The 18,460-nt window shown below is 37.5% G+C and overlaps 1 protein-coding gene across 1 annotated transcript in view; it reads right to left on the bottom strand.

Annotated features, from left to right (window-relative positions):
* SPAG16 (sperm associated antigen 16) overlaps nt 1-18,460 on the bottom strand; it is an 885,716-nt gene that overhangs the window by 346,560 nt on the left and 520,696 nt on the right. The gene's annotated exons all lie outside the window — the stretch shown is intronic.

Below are 18,460 nucleotides of genomic sequence, written 5' to 3'. Positions count from 1 at the left end.
CTATGGAAATACACAAGACCCCAAATAGCCAAAGCAATCTTGAGAAAGCAAAACAGAGCTGGAGGAATCAGGCTCCCAGACTTCAGACTATACTACAAAGCTACAGTAATCAAGACAGTACAGTACTGGCACAAAAACAGAAATATAGATCAGTGGAACAGGATAGAAAGCCCAGAGATAAACCCACGCACATATGGTCACCTTATCATTGATAAAGGAGGCAAGAATATACAGTGGAGAAAAGACAGCCTCTTCAGTAAGTGGTGCTGGGAAAACTGGACAGCTACATGTAAAAGAATAAAATTAGAACACTCCCTAACACCATACACAAAAATAAACTCAAAATGGATTAAATACTTAAATGTAAGGCCAGACACTATCAAACTCTTAGAGGAAAACATAGGCAGAACACTCTATGACATAAATCACAGCAAGATCCTTTTTGACCCACCTCCTAGAGAAATGGAAATAAAAACAAAAATAAACAAATGGGACCTAATGAAACTGAAAAACTTTTGTACAGCAAAGGAAATCAAAAACAAGATGAAAAGACAACTCTTAGAATGGGAGAAAATATTTGCAAATGAAGCAACTGACAAAGGACTAATCTCCAAAATATACAAGCAGCTCATGCAGCTCAGTATCAAAAAGACAAACAACGCAATCCTAAACTGGGCAGAAGACCTAAATAGAAATTTCTCCAAAGAAGATATACAGATTGCCAACAAACACATGAAAGGATGCTCAACATCACTAATTGTTAGAGAAATGCAAATCAAAACTACAATGACATATCACCTCACACCAGTCAGAATGGCCATCAACAAAAAATCTAGAAACAATAAATGCTGGAGAGGGTGTGGAGAAAAGGGAACCCTCTTGCACTGTTGGTGGGAATGGAAATTGATACAACCACTATGGAGAACAGTATGGAGGTTCCTTAAAAATTTAAAAATAGAACTACCATATGACCCAGCCATCCCCACTGCTGGGCATATGCCCTGAGAAAACCATAATTCAAAAAGAGACATGTACCACAATATTCATTGCAGCACTATTTACAATAGTTAGGACGTGGAAGCAACCTAAGTGTCCATTGACAGATAAATGGATAAAGAAGATGTGGCACATATATACAATGGAATATTACTCAGCCTTAAAAAGAAATGAAACTGAGTTATTTGTAGTGAGGTGGATGGACTTAGAGTCTGTCAATCAGAGTGAAGTCAGTCAGAAAGAGAAAAACAAATACTGTATGCTAACACACATATATGGAATCTAAGAAAATATAAATGGTCCTAATGAACCTAGGGGCAGGAAAGGAAAAAAGGTGCAGACGTAGAGAATGGACCTGAGGACACGGGGGGGCGGGGGGAAGGGTAAGCTGGAACGAAGTGAGAGAATAGCACTGACATACATACACTACCAAATGTAAAATAGATAGCTAGTGGGAAGCAGCTGCATAGCACAGGGAGATCAGCTCGGTGCTTTGTGACCATCCAGAGGGGTGAGATAGGGGGCTGGGAGGGAGAAGCCAGAGGGAGGGTATATATGGATATATGTATACATACAGCTGATTTACTTTGTTATACAGCAGAAACTAACTTCTTGTAAAGCAAATAAACTCCAATAAAGATCTTAAAAAAAAATAAATAAGATTCAGTTGGCAAAATTTGCAGAGGTCCTCCAAATACCTGGGACAAAAGCATCGCTGTTGATCTTTCTAAATCTTAGATCCAACCCTTTTAAAACTTATAAACTTTCACGCTTGAGATAGTCACAGGACACCAATGTACTTGACTGCTGCCTCTTTCTGTTTTTTTTTTTTTTTTTTTGCGGTACGCCGGCCTCTCCCTGTTATGGCTTCTCCCGTTGCGGAGCACAGGCTCCGGATGCGCAGGCTCAGCGGCCATGGCTCATGGGCCCAGCCGCTCCGCGGCAGGCGGGATCCTCCCAGACCGGGGCACGAACCCGCAACCCCTGCATCGGCAGGCGGACTCCCAACCACTGCGCCACCAGGGAAGCCCCCAACTTCTGCTTCTTTTGACTCACAACTGATAAAGGGAGAGATATACCAATATAACAAAGGAATAATTGTTTCTGTTAAAAATAACCTTGCTCTACTGGAACAATCTCTTCACAGTGCACTCTCAGTAGACAAGGACAGTAAGCATTACACCTTGCAACCTGGAGATTTAATCTACTAGAAAAAATACCTCCAGAAAGACTCTCTTCTACTTCATTTGAAAGGTTCCTATCAGATACTACTAAGCAACCTTTATGCCAACCAACTCTAAGGAACAGACTTTTGGATTCATGTGACATACCCAAGGAAAGCACTGAACCCTAACTGAAACTGCACATCATTTGGTGACCTAAAAGTAAAGATTTCCTGGAAATCTGTGAAAAGCGTATGAAATTGGTAAACCTGACTCTTGATCAGCAGTGGTTTCAGAGAAAGCACTTAATCAAAAGGGAAAAATGTAAAAATTTAATAACAGAAATCTCAATTAAATATAGTTGGGAGACCAGAACTGAGAGGTCTCACACCCTGTGACAAGAGCAGAGCCCAACAGGATGAAAAAAGTCTTCTCTCCATTCCTGGAAGGGAAGCAGCCTATGAAAAGCCATGGACTCTTTGTTTACTACATCCCTCCCAACTTCCTTTCCCCTTTATAAAACTGTTCTCTTTCCCTTGCTGTGCAGGGAATGCTTGCACACCCCAAATTGTAATTCTCTGGTGATTCCAAATAAACCCGTCCTTGTTGAACAAGTAACTGGCAGTATATTTGTTTTACACACACACACACACACACACACATGTGCACACACACACATACACAGAGAGCTGTATATTATTGAAAGAGTATAAATTATAAGAAGATGATAAAAAATAGTGAGGCAAAGACAAAGCAGGTCTAAGTATGGTTTGTTATTGATTTTTCCAAAAAATCAATATGTTGCTATGAAAAAAAGTTTTCATAGCAACAAATTCTTTCTCCCCCCCATTAAATTGTGCTTTAATATTACTTTCTATTTGCTTTCACTTTAAATTTATTGTATTATCCCTAATATTGTGAAGTAACTTTTTCATTTTTAGACTTTCTTGAGCAGTAATGAAAGCATTCAGGACTATGACTTCTTCTAAGTATATTTTTGATTGTTGCTCATGAATTTTATCATGAAATAAATTCCTTATTGCTATTTTAATAATTTGTTATTCTTTGACTCATGAGTAATTTAGGATGAAAATACATGCATACACATATTTAAGTATTGAGGATTTTTCTTTGGTTTATAGGTCTTTATAAATACTGTGGTTCATGGGTTCCTTTTTATTGTTGATTATCGTTGCTTTCTTTTTGCATTCACTCAGTATCTAATAAACCATCTTTAATCATTTTGTACTATTTGGGTTTTGAATATAAGCAACAGAAACTTAGTTTGCTAATTATATCCACACATGCAAAAAATAAAATATAGAGAAAACTTTTATAAGATTTGGAAAAAAATCTAAGAACCAAAGGAAACTAAGTAACAATAACCTTGTCAAATACCTGATAGGAAAAGTCTGGTCAGGACACTGTTTTTGGTAAATGTGGACTCTCAACAATACTGCAACCAGAATTTCCTACCTGATCCTCCGTCTTTGCATTACTCCTTTCAGATTCAAAGTTCTAAATGGGCAGATCCATATGCTAATTTCCTAGAAACCACAAAACAAACACAGAAAACCCCAGAACTCCTGATACATAACTGCTGCAAACTGATGTGTCTGAATTTACCTCCATTTACTAAGAATTCAGATAATTTGTGGTATGTGATGAGTAAAGGGGGATACACACAAGGCAGCTTGTCTCTCTTTTTTTTTCTTTCAGTATTTCCTTTATTGAATGAAAGGCTTTAGTATAATTAATGGTAAAATGATTACATGGAGCGTTTATGATTATTCATTAGAAATGTACTTTAATTAATCGTTAATAATTTTCTGGTGCTGTAGATCTACATAGCAAGAGATGTAGCTTTACTTTACACTGATCACAGCCACACTAGGATGCCAGAAACAGTTGCCAAAAATGCTGCATTTAATTTCTAGTTTCATCAATGGTACCTTAAGATTATAATTGACATGTAGTGCTACAATGAATTAAAAGTTAAGATGATCTTGAAGTACAGCCAAGCCATCACTATTGAAGCTTTAATGGATTGAGTGTATAAAAGAATAAATACCAAGTGACAAGATTATTCTTAAGTATTTTCTATATGTTGAACTGCAATTAGGGGACTACGGACAAGATAGGTCAAATGAACATTATTCGGACAGTGGAATAACAAATTGATGCAATGAATTACAGTCACTGAGTTCTTGAAAGTGACAACAACAGATAAAACACTGGGTGAAGCAATCTGCAATGGAATTGTTCAATTTCATTAAGCATCATTTAACTCATCAACCAAAGAGACAGAACCACAAATCATGAGAGGACTCGCCACTAGCTACCAATATAGGAAAAAATAACTGTTTCTGACTTCCAAATACATGCTCCCAGTGTTAACACTGTGATTTAATTATTTCTGTTTTAAAAAGAGAATGCTGAATTTTACAGATATTAAATATCATGCCTTACTATATACAACCAGGAATTGACAGAACCTAGATTCAAACTCCATTCTATCTGACTTCAAAGTCTATATTTTTCTCTATACTCTATTTAAGGCAGAAAGGGCTGAATGCAATGCACAGGTATTTCCTTTTGGTCAAACACATTCTATGATTAAGTTACCCTCAATATTCTTACATGATAATCCCATATCTTATTCAATTCAAATAGGGCCAAAAATTTATTTTTGCCAAGAGACCACACCTAGGTTCAACCACATCTAAAATGGTGATATCCATGCCCCTCCTTTGGTTTTTAACTTCCACCAATTATCTATCCATATAATTTCACTGGCAATCTGAATGAAAGTAAGAAACAGTCATTTGCATTATCAAAAGAGGGAATGAAAAAACATCTCTGTTTAACTTTGGAGCATATTATACGATTGTTACAAGGATATTAAACTAAGTAATTATGTTTTATCCTACATTTGTCTTTACTCTTCCCTAAGAACATACATCATGATAAAAGAGGCAAGGTTATGAAGTAGAATTAGACTTAGAAGTTTTTCATTTTATATGGAAGAGTATAAAACTCAGTATCACAGACAGATGCTTACAAATGCCTTTCAATAATCAAGTTTTACTTAATATCATGTTAAAATAGAGATAGGATGTAGCGGTAAAGGGATATGGACTTTGTTGCTGGAAGGAACAGGTTTCCAATCTCAAGACCACCACTTATAGCTGTAGACCTTTGAAAAAGTTATTTAACATCTTTGATCTTCAGAGATGTTAGCTTTTTTAGCTATAATATGGTAAAAATATTCTCTAACTTGCAGTGTTGCATGATCATTAAATATAACCATGTGTCTAAAATGCCTGACAGAGTAAATGCTAATTATTTTTATTTCAGCTATTATTTTTTTTTTTTTTGGGGGGGGGGGTACGTGGGCCTCTCACTGTTGTGGCCTCTCCCGTTGCAGAGCACAGGCTCCGGACGCGCAGGCTCAGTCGCCATGGCTCACGGGCCCAGCCACTCCGCTGCACGTGGGATCTTCCCGGACCGGGGCACGAACCCAGGTCCCCTGCATCAGCAGGCGGACTCTCAACCACTGTGCCACCAGGGAAGCCCTATTTCAGCTATTATTAAATGACCTAAGAAGAACTGAATTTAGGAATCTACCATACTAAATTTCATACCTTCCTAGATAATTATTTCTCTTCTAATAATATAAATACTTTAAAATTGATACAAATAACCCATTTCAGCCATGAAATAAAAATTGGGCAAGCAAATGGAAAAATGTTTTTGAGAAAATTTAGCCTGTATTAGTTTTACTCAAAGGATGAGTTGTTAATATCTTGTATTTTTCCTTTGGATTGTTCCCACTAATCCTAGAATTCAACCCAATCCATACAATTCAATATGTAAGACAGTGCAAAGCAGTGTCTTAACCATGACAAAAGTGCAGTGCTATCTTGTCAAGAATATCCAAGTTATCCTAAACAACTGGTTAGGGATTTTACTTATTCTTATACCTTCTTTTACCTCAACTCTACATCTTTATTGGATTCAACTTAAATAAACTGCATGAAGTATGACTTTATTTCTAACTCTTACAGAATTGAAATAATCCCATAAAACAAATCTATCCATGTTTGTTAGGAATACACAGTCATTACTAATCATTGTTTCCATTATTGAAATATGACTTTTTTCAAAGCCTGACAACCAGATACAAAAATCTAGTCTTCCCACTGCTGGCCACTGTCATGCTACTTATATTAACTGCAAAGGATAAGAGAAAAAGAGTGATGGTATTTGTGTTATGTCTGCAAAGATATTATATGGTGTATACAAGATATAAAAAGAACTGTGGCATTTTATGAGATAAATAATCTTTTGAAACCTTATAACATATTAAATTGATTTATTTACTATAGGATTATTTTATTATTTTTTAAAAAATACTTATTTTTAATTTTTAGAAAACAGTGATTTTTTTCAGATAAAATGTTTTCCTACCCAAAAAGCAAAACATCTGATTTTTGGTCTCTTCCTCCTTTCCTCCCTCCCTCCCTTCTTTCCTTCCTTCCTTCAACAACTATTGATCATCTATTATGCCAAAGGCTGTGAAAGTATAGAAGAGTGCTCAGAGTTTCATGTTAGAGAAATATTAGTAGGTAAACAACTGTGATATAGGACAGTTTCTATAAGTATATGTAAAATATATTAAGTTCTTACATGTATTAGTCAATTTTCTAAGCACTTCAATTTTCTAAGCACTTTAATCCCCATTATACCCTTATGTGATAGGGGCTATGACTATATTTTACAAATGAGGCAACTGAGGTACACAGATTTTAGGCAATTATGGCCAAGGCCACACTGCCAATAAGCAGCAGAATTTGGGTTTGAATCCAGGCACAATGGCTGTGTGCTATTACTGTGCTGTACTGTCTGACATACATGCAAGATAACATAGATTTAAGCCAAGGACTCTATAGAAACACAATTAAGCACATTTATTTTTCAAACACAACTGCTGGTACCATGTTACTGAAACCATTAGTTATTACAAAAAAGTCAGCAAATTGGTAGGGTTTGTCTTTTTGTGGAAAAAAAAAATACCTCATTTGTCAAGTTCAACATTTTAAGTACTTTACCCCCCAAAAAGGCAAAATTCTATGTGGTATAAAATTTTCTTAGTTGCCTCTTGAGACACCTAATCGCACAGGGGCAAAATGGAGAACTTTTTTTAGGGAAGGATAAGTAAATCTTTAAGAATAGAAGTAGACTCTCCATTTGAAGGGAGGAAGTGGTATTTTAGCTAGAAAAAAAGAGCAAAGGTTTTTTCGAAAGAAAAGATCATTGCGCTATACTAGCTAATTCCACATGGTTGGTATATAGTGAGTTTAATAACTGATGGTAGCTGACATTTATTTAGTGAGGGAGCAGTAAGCTTTGCATAGCATTTGTATAACATATGTAAAGGTCTTTGAACTGAGGTCTCCAAAGCAAGGTGCATCACAATATATGGAAAACAATGGAGTGAAGCTTTCTTCTTGTACTGCAACATATTATTGCAGTTTGGAACACTGAGTATTTTTAAGTTGCTTAATTTTATTCAAATAGATCCTTTGATGATTAGAATCTTCACAATCTTTGTAATGAATCAGACAGTGTCCAAGAAAATGTTTCATACCCTCAGGGAACTTCATTGTTACATTTTAGCAAAGCATGTATTTTAAAGTTGACCTTAAAGATGAGTCATGTGCTTTTTTCACCAAAACACAAGTATTCCTAATTTCTTGACCTTTTATGTTTTCATAAGCATTTGTTAGCCATGTACTATAAAGCAAGTATTTTTGAAAATAATAATAAAGTTAATCATTCCATCAAAGTAAAGGTGACATTTTAACAGTGAACAAAAAAGGAATCATTTTAAAAAGAAACTTGCTCTATGGAGCATTTGATAACAATTGTTTGGAAGTGCTTCCCCTGCCAATATGTAAGGGCGATCACCTTTCAAAGCTATTGAGTCAAACCCTTAAAAATGTAGGAAAAGAATTTTCTACTTTGTTTTAAAATATTTGAAAACTTCTAGTTACTTTATAAAACCAACTGATCAACCTCAGGAGGGGAGAAATGCCTAGCAAATTTTAACAAAAATGCCACTGCATAACTGGATGAATTTGAAAATCCATTATCCAAATTGATAGCTACAGACCATAATGCACTTTTTTCTTCAGAGTTTTGTGTCTTTGTGAGGGATCATTTGCACATCTGATAGTTGTTAAATCCAAGTATAGATCTGACTAATCATTGAATTACAGTGTTAAATATTTTTGAAGATGTAAGCATATTGAATTATCTTTTCTTACTGAAATGCCATTTTAACACTATTCTGATTGCCAGTGAGAACCAACTAAAACTAGAGGCCGTAAAATAAAAATACAGAATTGAGTTTGGAGAGTCAGCCTGCGTCCTGACTCTTGCACTGACCAATTGGCTGATCTGAGCAACATATTTTATTCTTCTGAGCCTTTGTTTTTTCAGTTCCTAATACAGATGATAATGATGATTCCATTAAGCATTACATAGCTGTTACAGGTAAAGTGATGGCACATAGTAGGTATTCAATAAGTGTTATTCACTAAATCACCTCTTGGAATAGTGAGCTTTGGCACAAGAAGCCAAAGCTATAGTTATATTGAGTTTATATCAAGTATATTTCAATTACTACCTTTAATTTTAAGATAATTTCCCTTCATGTCTGCTTCCTAGTAGACTGTGTGTACACTGAGGGCAGGGACTCTGTCACAGTCAACAGTCCAGAACCCAGGATATTGCCTGGCACAAAGATCTTCAATAAATATTACTAAGCTGAATGTGGCTGAGGAATAAAACCTAGAGAGAGAAGGTACAATCTTTGCCTTTGTTTCCACATTTGGGCTTCTGAATAATGTCAGGCTCCTTTAAGAGTTCACCAGATAGCATCTGAGGAGAACAACAGCCTAGGCAGGGTGCAGGTTGAACTGTGGAGTCCACAATGGGTTAGCACCACACAGGACCCAAGAGTAACTTTTTTGGTGAGTTCTCAGTTTTTTCACTTCATAGGAACTCAGAGTGGTCAGTTACTGGATCTTTTGGCTACAGCTAAGTTGGGACAACACAGTATGCTGGACTAGAGCCTGCAGTTAGTCTAGGCAGCAAGACATGGACACCAAAGGCAGTCCAGGCCATGAACTCTGTGTGTCTGATTCATTGCAAGAGGCAAAATGTCAGCAACTCTGATCTTTGTCAGCCTAGCTCTGAACTCACAGACATATTACTCATTCTATTCTCTGTTTTACTGTACAGTGAGCACATTCTTTTTTTTCTTTTTTTCAAAAACATTCTAAATCCTTAATATTTTCATTGGACTTGTGAATGACTAATAATCTCGGCCTTTATTTTAAATAGGCTTCCAAATCACTGATGTATATTTGAATTTTTCATGTCACTTTTTTTTTTTTTTTTTTTCAGTACGCGGGCCTCTCACTGTTGTGGCCTCTCCCATTGCGGAGCACAGGCTCCGAACGCGCAGGCTCAGTGGCCATGGCTCACAGGCCCAGCCGCTCCGCGGCATGTGGGACCTTCCCGGGCCGTGACACGAACCCGTGTCCCCTGCATCGGCAGGCAGACTCTCAACCACTGCGCTACCAGGGAAGCCCTTCATGTCGCTTTTTGAGACGGCATTATAAGTTTTCATTAAATGTACTATATTATACATCATTTTCTATTACAATCTTCTTTTTTAATTTTAATAAAATAACTTTGTTTCATAACTTCGAGGAAAAATACTCTGCATGTAGTCCTATAAAACAGAGCAATTTCATGAGTTTCCAAACTGAAAGTTATTTAATAGCCTCCATTTGGTAATTACAAAGATTTATACTCCTTTCCTTGTCTCCCACAAAATTCAGAGCCGATCTGTCCAGTTGACTTAGAGAATGACTTAGAGGTCTCCACATTCATTATCTTTGACAATAAGCTGTTAGATTAGGTTAGTGATTTAAGACTAGTATATGTTTGGGAATGAGAGAAAGAGGTTTAAAACTTATTTATAGGAATATAATCCACTGGTCACATTCATGTTTCATCAAAAAAATATTTTAGAAAATTTCTCAATACTAGTTGATCACATTGAGGTGACAACATGTTCTGCTTTTGCTTTACTGTGAAGGAAGTCATTCATCTCACTTTACATTCAGTCATTCAGTACCACCTGACAGTTTACCATTTATCAAGGAATTAACATAATATAAAAGTTATAAAAAAGGAGAATACCAGAATACTACAGATGTAGTTGATATTACAAGTCTAATAATACCATCCATATCAATATGTTGTACACTTTTTACTATTACACAGAAAAAAACTACAGCTATCCTGGTTACTGTTTTCAACATCTCATAATATTTAACTACAAAAATAAATTTATTTTTAACTTCTTCACAAATCATTGTGAAATAAAAAAGCTAATAATTTCATATTATATAAATAACATGCACCCTTTAAAAACTATATATAGAAGTAACCTGGAAGATGGCGGAAGAGTCAGACGCGGAGATCACCTTCCTCCCCACATAGACACCAGAAATACATCTACACATGGAACAATTCCTACAGAACACCTACTGAACGCTGGCAGAAGACCTCAGACCTCCCAAAAGGCAAGAACCCTCCCCCACCACCACCACGTACCTGGTTAGGGCAAAAGGAAAAAGAAAAAACAGACAAAAGGATAGGGACGGGACCTGCACCAGTCGGAGGGAGCCGTGAAGGAGGAAATGTTTCCACACACTAGGAAGCCCCTTCGCAGGCGGAGACTGCGGGAGGCAGAGGGGGGAGCTTCGAAGCCGCTGAGGAGAGCACAGCAACAGGGGTGCGGAGGGCAAAGCGGAGAGATTCCCTCACAGAGGATCAGGGCCGACCGGCACTCACCAGCCTGAGAGGCTTGTCTGCTCACCCGCAGGGGCGGGCGGGGCTGGGAGTTGAGGCTCGGGCTTCAGTCGGCTTCGGTCGCCTTCAGTCGGATGCTGGGAGAGGACTGGGGTTGGCGGCGTGAAAACAGCCTGAAGGGGCTAGTGCGCCACGGCTGCCGGGAGGGAGTCCGGGGAAAAGTCTGGACCTGCCAAAGAGGCAAGAGACTTTTTCTTCCCTCTTTGTTTCCTGGTGCGCGAGGAGAGGGGATTAAGAGCGCTGCTTAAAGGAGCTCCAGAGACGGGCGCGCGCCGCGGCTAACAGCGCGGACTCCAGAGACGGGCATGAGACGCTAAGGCTGCTGCTGCCGCCACCAAGAAGCCTGTGTGCGAGCACAGGTCACTATCCACACCCCCCTTCCGGGGAGCCTGTGCAGCCCGCCACTGCCAGGGTCCCAGGATCCAGGGACAACTTCCCCAGGAGAACGCACAGCGTGCCTCAGACTGGTGCAACGTCACGCCGGCCTCTGCCGCCGCAGGCCCGCCCCGCACTCCGTGCCCCTCCCTCCCCCCCCCCCCCCCCCCGCCACGGCCTGAGTGAGCCAGAGCCCCCGATCAGTGGCTCCTTTAACCCAGTCCTGTATGAGCGAAGAACAGACGCCCTCCAGCGACCTACATGCAGAGGAGGGGCCAAATCCAAAGCTGAGCCCCTGGGAGCTGTGAGAACAAAGAAGAGAAAGGGAAATCTCTCCCAGCAGCCTCAGAAACAGCAGATTAAAGCTCCACAATCAACTTGATGTCTGTGGAATACATGAATAGACAACGAATCATCCCAAATTGAGGAGGTGGACTTTGAGAGCAAGATTTATGCTATATAGCTTTGCTTCCACCATTTGTCCTAGGGTTCTATCCACCCGTTTTGTTTTGTTTTTTTTAATTTTTTTTCTTCTTAACAATTATTTTTTTTATTTTAATAACTATATTTTATCTTACTTTATTTTATTTTACTTTATATTCTTTCTTTCTTTTTTTCCTTCCCTCCCTCCTTCCTTCCTTCCTTCCTCCCTCCCTCCCTTCCTCCTTTCTTTCTTTCTTTCTTTCTTTCCTTCTTTCTTTCTTTCTACTTCTACTAATTCTTTCTTTCTACTTTTTCTCCCTTTTATTCTGAGCCATGTGGTTGCAAGGATCTTGGTGCTGCAGCCAGTCAGTGATCTGCCTCTGAGGTGGGAGAGCCAACTTCACAACACTGGTCCACAAGAGACCTCCCAGCTCCACATAATATCAAACGGTGAAAATCTGCCAGAGATCTCCATCTCAACACCAGCACCCAGCTTCACTCAACGACCAGCAAGCTTCTGTGATGGACATCCTATGCCAAACACCTAGCAAGACAGGAACACAACCCCACCCATTAGCAGAGAGGCTGCCTAAAATCATAATAAGTCCACAGACACCCCAAAACACACCATCAGACGTGGACCTGCCCACCAGAAAGACAAGATCCAGCCTCATCCACCAGAACACAGGCACTAGTTCCCTCCACCAGGAAGCCTACACAACCCACTGAACCCAACCTTAGCCACTGGGGACAGACACCGAAAACAATGGGAACTACGAGCCTGCAGCCTGCAAAAAGGAAACCCCAAACACAGTAAGATAAGCAAAATGAGAAGACAGAAAAACACACAGCAGATGAAGGAGCAAGATAAAAACCCACCAGACCTAACAAATGAAGAGGGAACAGGCAGTCTACCTGAAAAATAATTCAGAATAATGATAGTAAACATGATCCAAAATCTTGGAAATAGAATGGACAAAATGCAAGAAACATTTAACAAGGACCTAGAAGAACTAAAGATGAAACAAACAACGATGAACAACACAAGAAATGAAATTAAAAATACTCTAGATGGTATCAATAGCAGAATAACTGAGGCAGAAGAATGGATAAGTGACCTGGAAGATAAAATAGTGGAAATAACTACTGCAGAGCAGAATAAAGAAAAAGGAACGAAAAGAACTGAGGACAGTCTTAGAGACCTCTGGGACAACATTAAATGCACGAACATTCGAATTATAGGGGTTCCAGAAGAAGAAGAGAAAAAGAAAGGGACTGAGAAGATATTTGAAGAGATTATAGTTGAAAACTTCCCTAATATGGGAAAGGAAATAGTTAATCAAGTCCAGGAAGCACAGAGAGTCCCATACAGGATAAATCCAAGGAGAAATATGCCAAGATACATATTAATCAAACTGTCAAAAATTAAATACAAAGAAAGCATATTAAAAGCAGCAAGGGAAAAACAACAAATAACACACAAGGGAATCCCCATAAGGTTAACAGCTGATGTTTCAGCAGAAACTCTACAAGCCAGAAGGGACTGGCAGGACATATTTAAAGTGAGGAAAGAGAAAAACCTGCAACCAAGATTACTCAACCCAGCAAGGATCTCATTCAGATTTGATGGAGAAATTAAAACATCTACAGACAAGCAAAAGCTGAGAGAGTTCAGCACCACCAAACTAGCTTTACAACAACTGCTAAAGGAACTTCTCTAGGCAAGAAGCACAAGAGAAGGAAAAGATCTACAATAACGAACCCAAAACAATTAAGAAAATGGGAATAGGAACATACATATCGATAATTACCTTAAATGTAAATGGACTAAATGCTCCCACCAAAAGACACAGATTGGCTGAATGGATAAAAAAACAAGACCCATATATTTGCTGTCTACACGAGACCCACTTCAGACCTAGAGACACATAAAGACTGAAAGTAAGGGGATGGAAAAAGATATTCCATGCAAATGGAAAGCAAAAGAAAGCTGGAGTAGCAATTCTCATATCAGACAAAATAGACTTTAAAATAAAGACTATTAGAAGAGACAAAGAAGGACACTACATAATGATCAAGGGATCGATCCAAGAAGAAGATATAACAATTGTAAGTATTTATGCACCCAACATAGGAGCACCTCAATACATAAGGCAAATACTAACAGCCATAAAAGGGGAAATCGACAGTAACACATTCATAGTAGGGGATTTAACACCCCACTTTCACCAATGGACAGATCATCCAAAATGAAAATAAATAAGGAAACACAAGCTTTAAATGATACATTAAACAAGATGGACTTAATTGATATTTATAGGACATTCCATCCAAAAACAACAGAATACACATTTTTCTCAAGTGCTCATGGAATATTCTCTAGAATAGATCATATCTTGGGTCACAAGTGAAGCCTTGGTAAATTTAGGAAAATTGAAATTGTTTCAAGTATCTTTTATGACCACAACGATATGAGACTAGATATCAATTACAGGAAAAGATCAGTAAAAAATACAAACACATGGAGGCTAAACAATACACTACTTAATAATGAAGTGATCACTGAAGAAATCAAAGTGGAAATTAAAAAAAAACCTAGAAACAAGTGACAATGGAGACACAATGACCCAAAATCTATGGGATGCAGCAAAAGCAGTTGTAAGAGGGAAGTTTATAGCAATACAATCCTACCTTAAGAAACAAGAAACATCTTGAATAAAGAACCTAAACTTGCACCTAAAGCAATTAGAGAAAGAAGAACAAAAAAAAACCCAAGTTAGCAGAAGGAAAGAAATCATAAAAATCAGATCAGAAATAAATGAAAAAGAAATGAAGGAAACAATAACAAAGATCAATAAAACTAAAAGCTGGTTCTTCGAGAAGTTAAACAAAATTGATAAACCATTAGCCAGACTCATCAGGAAAAAAAGGGAGAAGACTTAAATCAATAGAATTAGAAATGAAAAAGGAGAAGTAACAACTGACACTGCAGAAATACAAAAGATCATGAGAGATTACTACAAGCAACTCTATGCCAATAAAATGGACAACCTGGAAGAAATGGACAAATTCTTAGAGAGGCACAACCTGCCAAGACTGAATCAGGAAGAAATAGAAAATATGAACAGACCAATCACAAGCACTGAAATTGAAACTGTGATTAAAAATTTTCCAACAGACAAAAGCCCAGGACCAGATGGCTTCACAGGTGAATTCTATCAAACATTTAGAGAAGAGCTAACACCTATCCTTCTCAAATTCTTCCAAAATATAGCAGACGGAGGATCACTCCCAAACTCATTCTACGAGGCCACCATCACCTTGATAACAAAACCAGACAAGGATGTCACAAAGAAAGAAAACTATAGGCCAATATCACTGATGAACATAGATGCAAAAATCCTCAACAAAATACTAGCAAACAGAATCCAACAGCACATTAAAAGGATCATACACCATGATCAAGTGAGGTTTATTCCAGGAATGCAAGGATTCTTCAATATATGCAAAACAATCAATGTGATACACCATATTAACAAATTGAAGGAGAAAAACCATATGATCATCTCAATAGATGCAGAGAAAGCTTTCGACAAAATTCAACACCTATTTGTGATAAAAACCCTCTTGAAAGTAGGCATAGAGGGAACCTTCCTCAACATAATAAAGGCCATATATGACAAACCCACAGCCAACATCGTCCTCAATGGTGAAAAACTGAAAGCATTTCCACTAAGATCAGGAAGAAGACAAGGTTGCCCACTCTCACCACTCTTATTCAACATAGTTTTGGAAGTTTTAGCCACAGCAATCAGAGAAGAAAAGGAAATAAAAGGAATCCAAATCAAAAAAGAAGAAGTAAAGCTGTCACTGTTTGCAGATGACATGATACTATACATAGAGAATCCTAAAGATGCTACCAGAAAACTACTAGAGCTAATCAATGAATTTGGTAAAGTAGCAGTATACAAAATTAATGCACAGAAATCTCTGGCATTCCTATACACTAATGATGAAAATTCTGAAAGTGAAATCAAAAAAACCCTCCCATTTACCATTGAAACAAAAAGAATAAAATATCTAGGAATAAACCTACGTAAGGAGACAAAAGACCTGTATGCAGAAAATTATAAGACACTGATCAAAGAAATTAAAGATGATACAAATAGATGGAGAGATATACCATGTTCTTGGTTGGAAGAATCAACATTGTGAAAATGACTCTACTACCCAAAGCAATCTACAGATTCAATGCAACCCCTATCAAACTACCACTGGTATTTTTCACAGAACTAGAACAAAACATTTCACAATTTGTATGGAAACACAAAGGACCCCGAATAACCAGAGCAATCTTGAGAACAAAAAACGGAGCTGGAGGAAATAGGCTCCCTCACTTCAGACTATACTACAAAGCTACAGTAATCAAGGCAGTATGGTACTGGCACAAAAACAGAAAGATAGATCAATGGAACAGGATAGAAAGCCCAGAGATAAACCCATGCACATATGGTCACCTTATCTTTGATAAAGGAGGCAGGAATGTACAGTGGAGAAAGGACAGCCTCTTCAATAAGTGGTGCTGGGAAAACTGGACAGCTACATGTAAAAGTATGAGATTAGATCAGTCCCTAACACCATACACAAAAATAAGCTCAAAATGGATTAAAGACCTAAATGTAAGGCCAGACACTATCAAACTCTCAGAGGAAAACATAGGCAGAACACTCTATGACATAAATCACAGCAAGATCCTTTTTGACCCACCTCCTAGAGAAATGGAAATAAAAACAAAAATAAACAAATGGGACCGAATGAAACTTCAAAGCTTTTGCACAGCAAAGGAAACCATAAACAAGACCAAAAGACAACCCTCAGAATGGGAGAAAATATTTGCAAATGAAGCAACTGACAAAGGATTAATCTCCAAAATTTATAAGCAGCTCATGCAGCTCAATAACAAAAAAACAAACAACCCAATCCAAAAATGGGCAGAAGACCTAAACAGACATTTCTCCAAAGAAGATATACAGACTGCCAACAAACACATGAAAGAATGCTCAACATCATTAATCATTAGAGAAATGCAAATCAAAACTACAATGAGATATCATCTCACACCAGTCAGAATGGCCATCATCAAAAAATCTAGAAAAAATAAATACTGGAGAGGGTGTGGAGAAAAGGGAACCTTCTTGCACTGTTGGTGGGAATGTAAATTGATACAGCCACTGTGGAGAATAGTATGGAGGTTCCTTAAAAAACTTCAAATAGAACTACCATGTGACCCAGCAATCCCACTACTGGGCATATACCCTGAGAAAACCATAATTCAAAAAGAGTCATGTACCAAAATGTTCATGACAGCTCTATTTACAATAGCCCGGAGATGGAACTAACCTACGTGTCCATCATTGGATGAATGGATAAAGAAGATGTGGCACATATATACAATGGAATATTACTCAGCCATAAAAAGAAACGAAATTGTGCTATTTGTAATGAGGTGGATAGACCTAGAGTCTGTCATACAGAGTGAAGTAAGTCAGAAAGAGAAAAACAAATACCATATGCTAACACATATATGGAATTTAAGAAAAAAAATGTCATGAAGTACCTAGGGGTAAGACAGGAATAAAGACACAGACCTACTAGAGAATGGACTTGAGGATATGGGGAGGGGAAGGGTAAGCTGTGACAAAGCGAGAGAGAGGCATGACATATATACACTACCAAATGTAAGGTACATAGCTAGTGGAAAGCAGCCGCATAGCACAGGGATATCAGCTCGGTGCTTTGTGACCACCTAGAGGGGTGGGATAGGTAGGGTGGGAGGGAGGGAGACGCAAACGGGAAGAGATATGGGAACATATGTATATGTATAACTAATTCACTTTGTTATAAAGTAGAAACTAACACACCATTGTAAAGCAATTATACTCCAATAAAGATGTAAAAAAAACTATATATAAAATATGAATTTTTAAAAATCTGGCTGTTTCAGTGTTTTTTGTTCTGTTTTGTGTTTTAAAAAAAATGTGGTAGATCTGAAACTAGTCACCGGAATTGCTAATGCAACTCAAGTGAAATGATTCTGTTTAATTCTAGAGTTGCTGTCATATATTATTTGTAGTGTTTTATGATAACATTTAGTTAACAACTTGAATTGTCTAATTATTAATAACCTAAATTAAGTGAATTTCCCTTTGTTTTACTTCTATTTTATATAGCTACCAATTTAAATATATATATTTTAACATCTGGTTTGAAATATTTTCAGAAAATAAACTAAATGAACTTTATTTCTAAACATTGATGTATTTACCATAATTTATGAACAACATTTTATTTATACCAAAGTATTTTAGAGTCCTTTCCCTAGTATTAATGACTATAAACCTAGCATGCATACTACTAATAAAATTGTAATCATAACATTAATAATAAAAATTTTAATTTGCCATTAAAGCCAATTTGAAAAATATATATTAATATTGATTAAAGAAATACAACCTTTTTATGGACATACGTTCAATCCACATGCTATCCTG

This window comes from Stenella coeruleoalba (assembly GCF_951394435.1).
Source record: "Stenella coeruleoalba genome assembly, chromosome: 6".
NCBI lineage: Eukaryota > Metazoa > Chordata > Mammalia > Artiodactyla > Delphinidae > Stenella > Stenella coeruleoalba.
The sequence above is the reverse complement of the archived record's forward strand: the minus strand, read 5'-3'. Positions and strand labels throughout refer to the sequence as shown.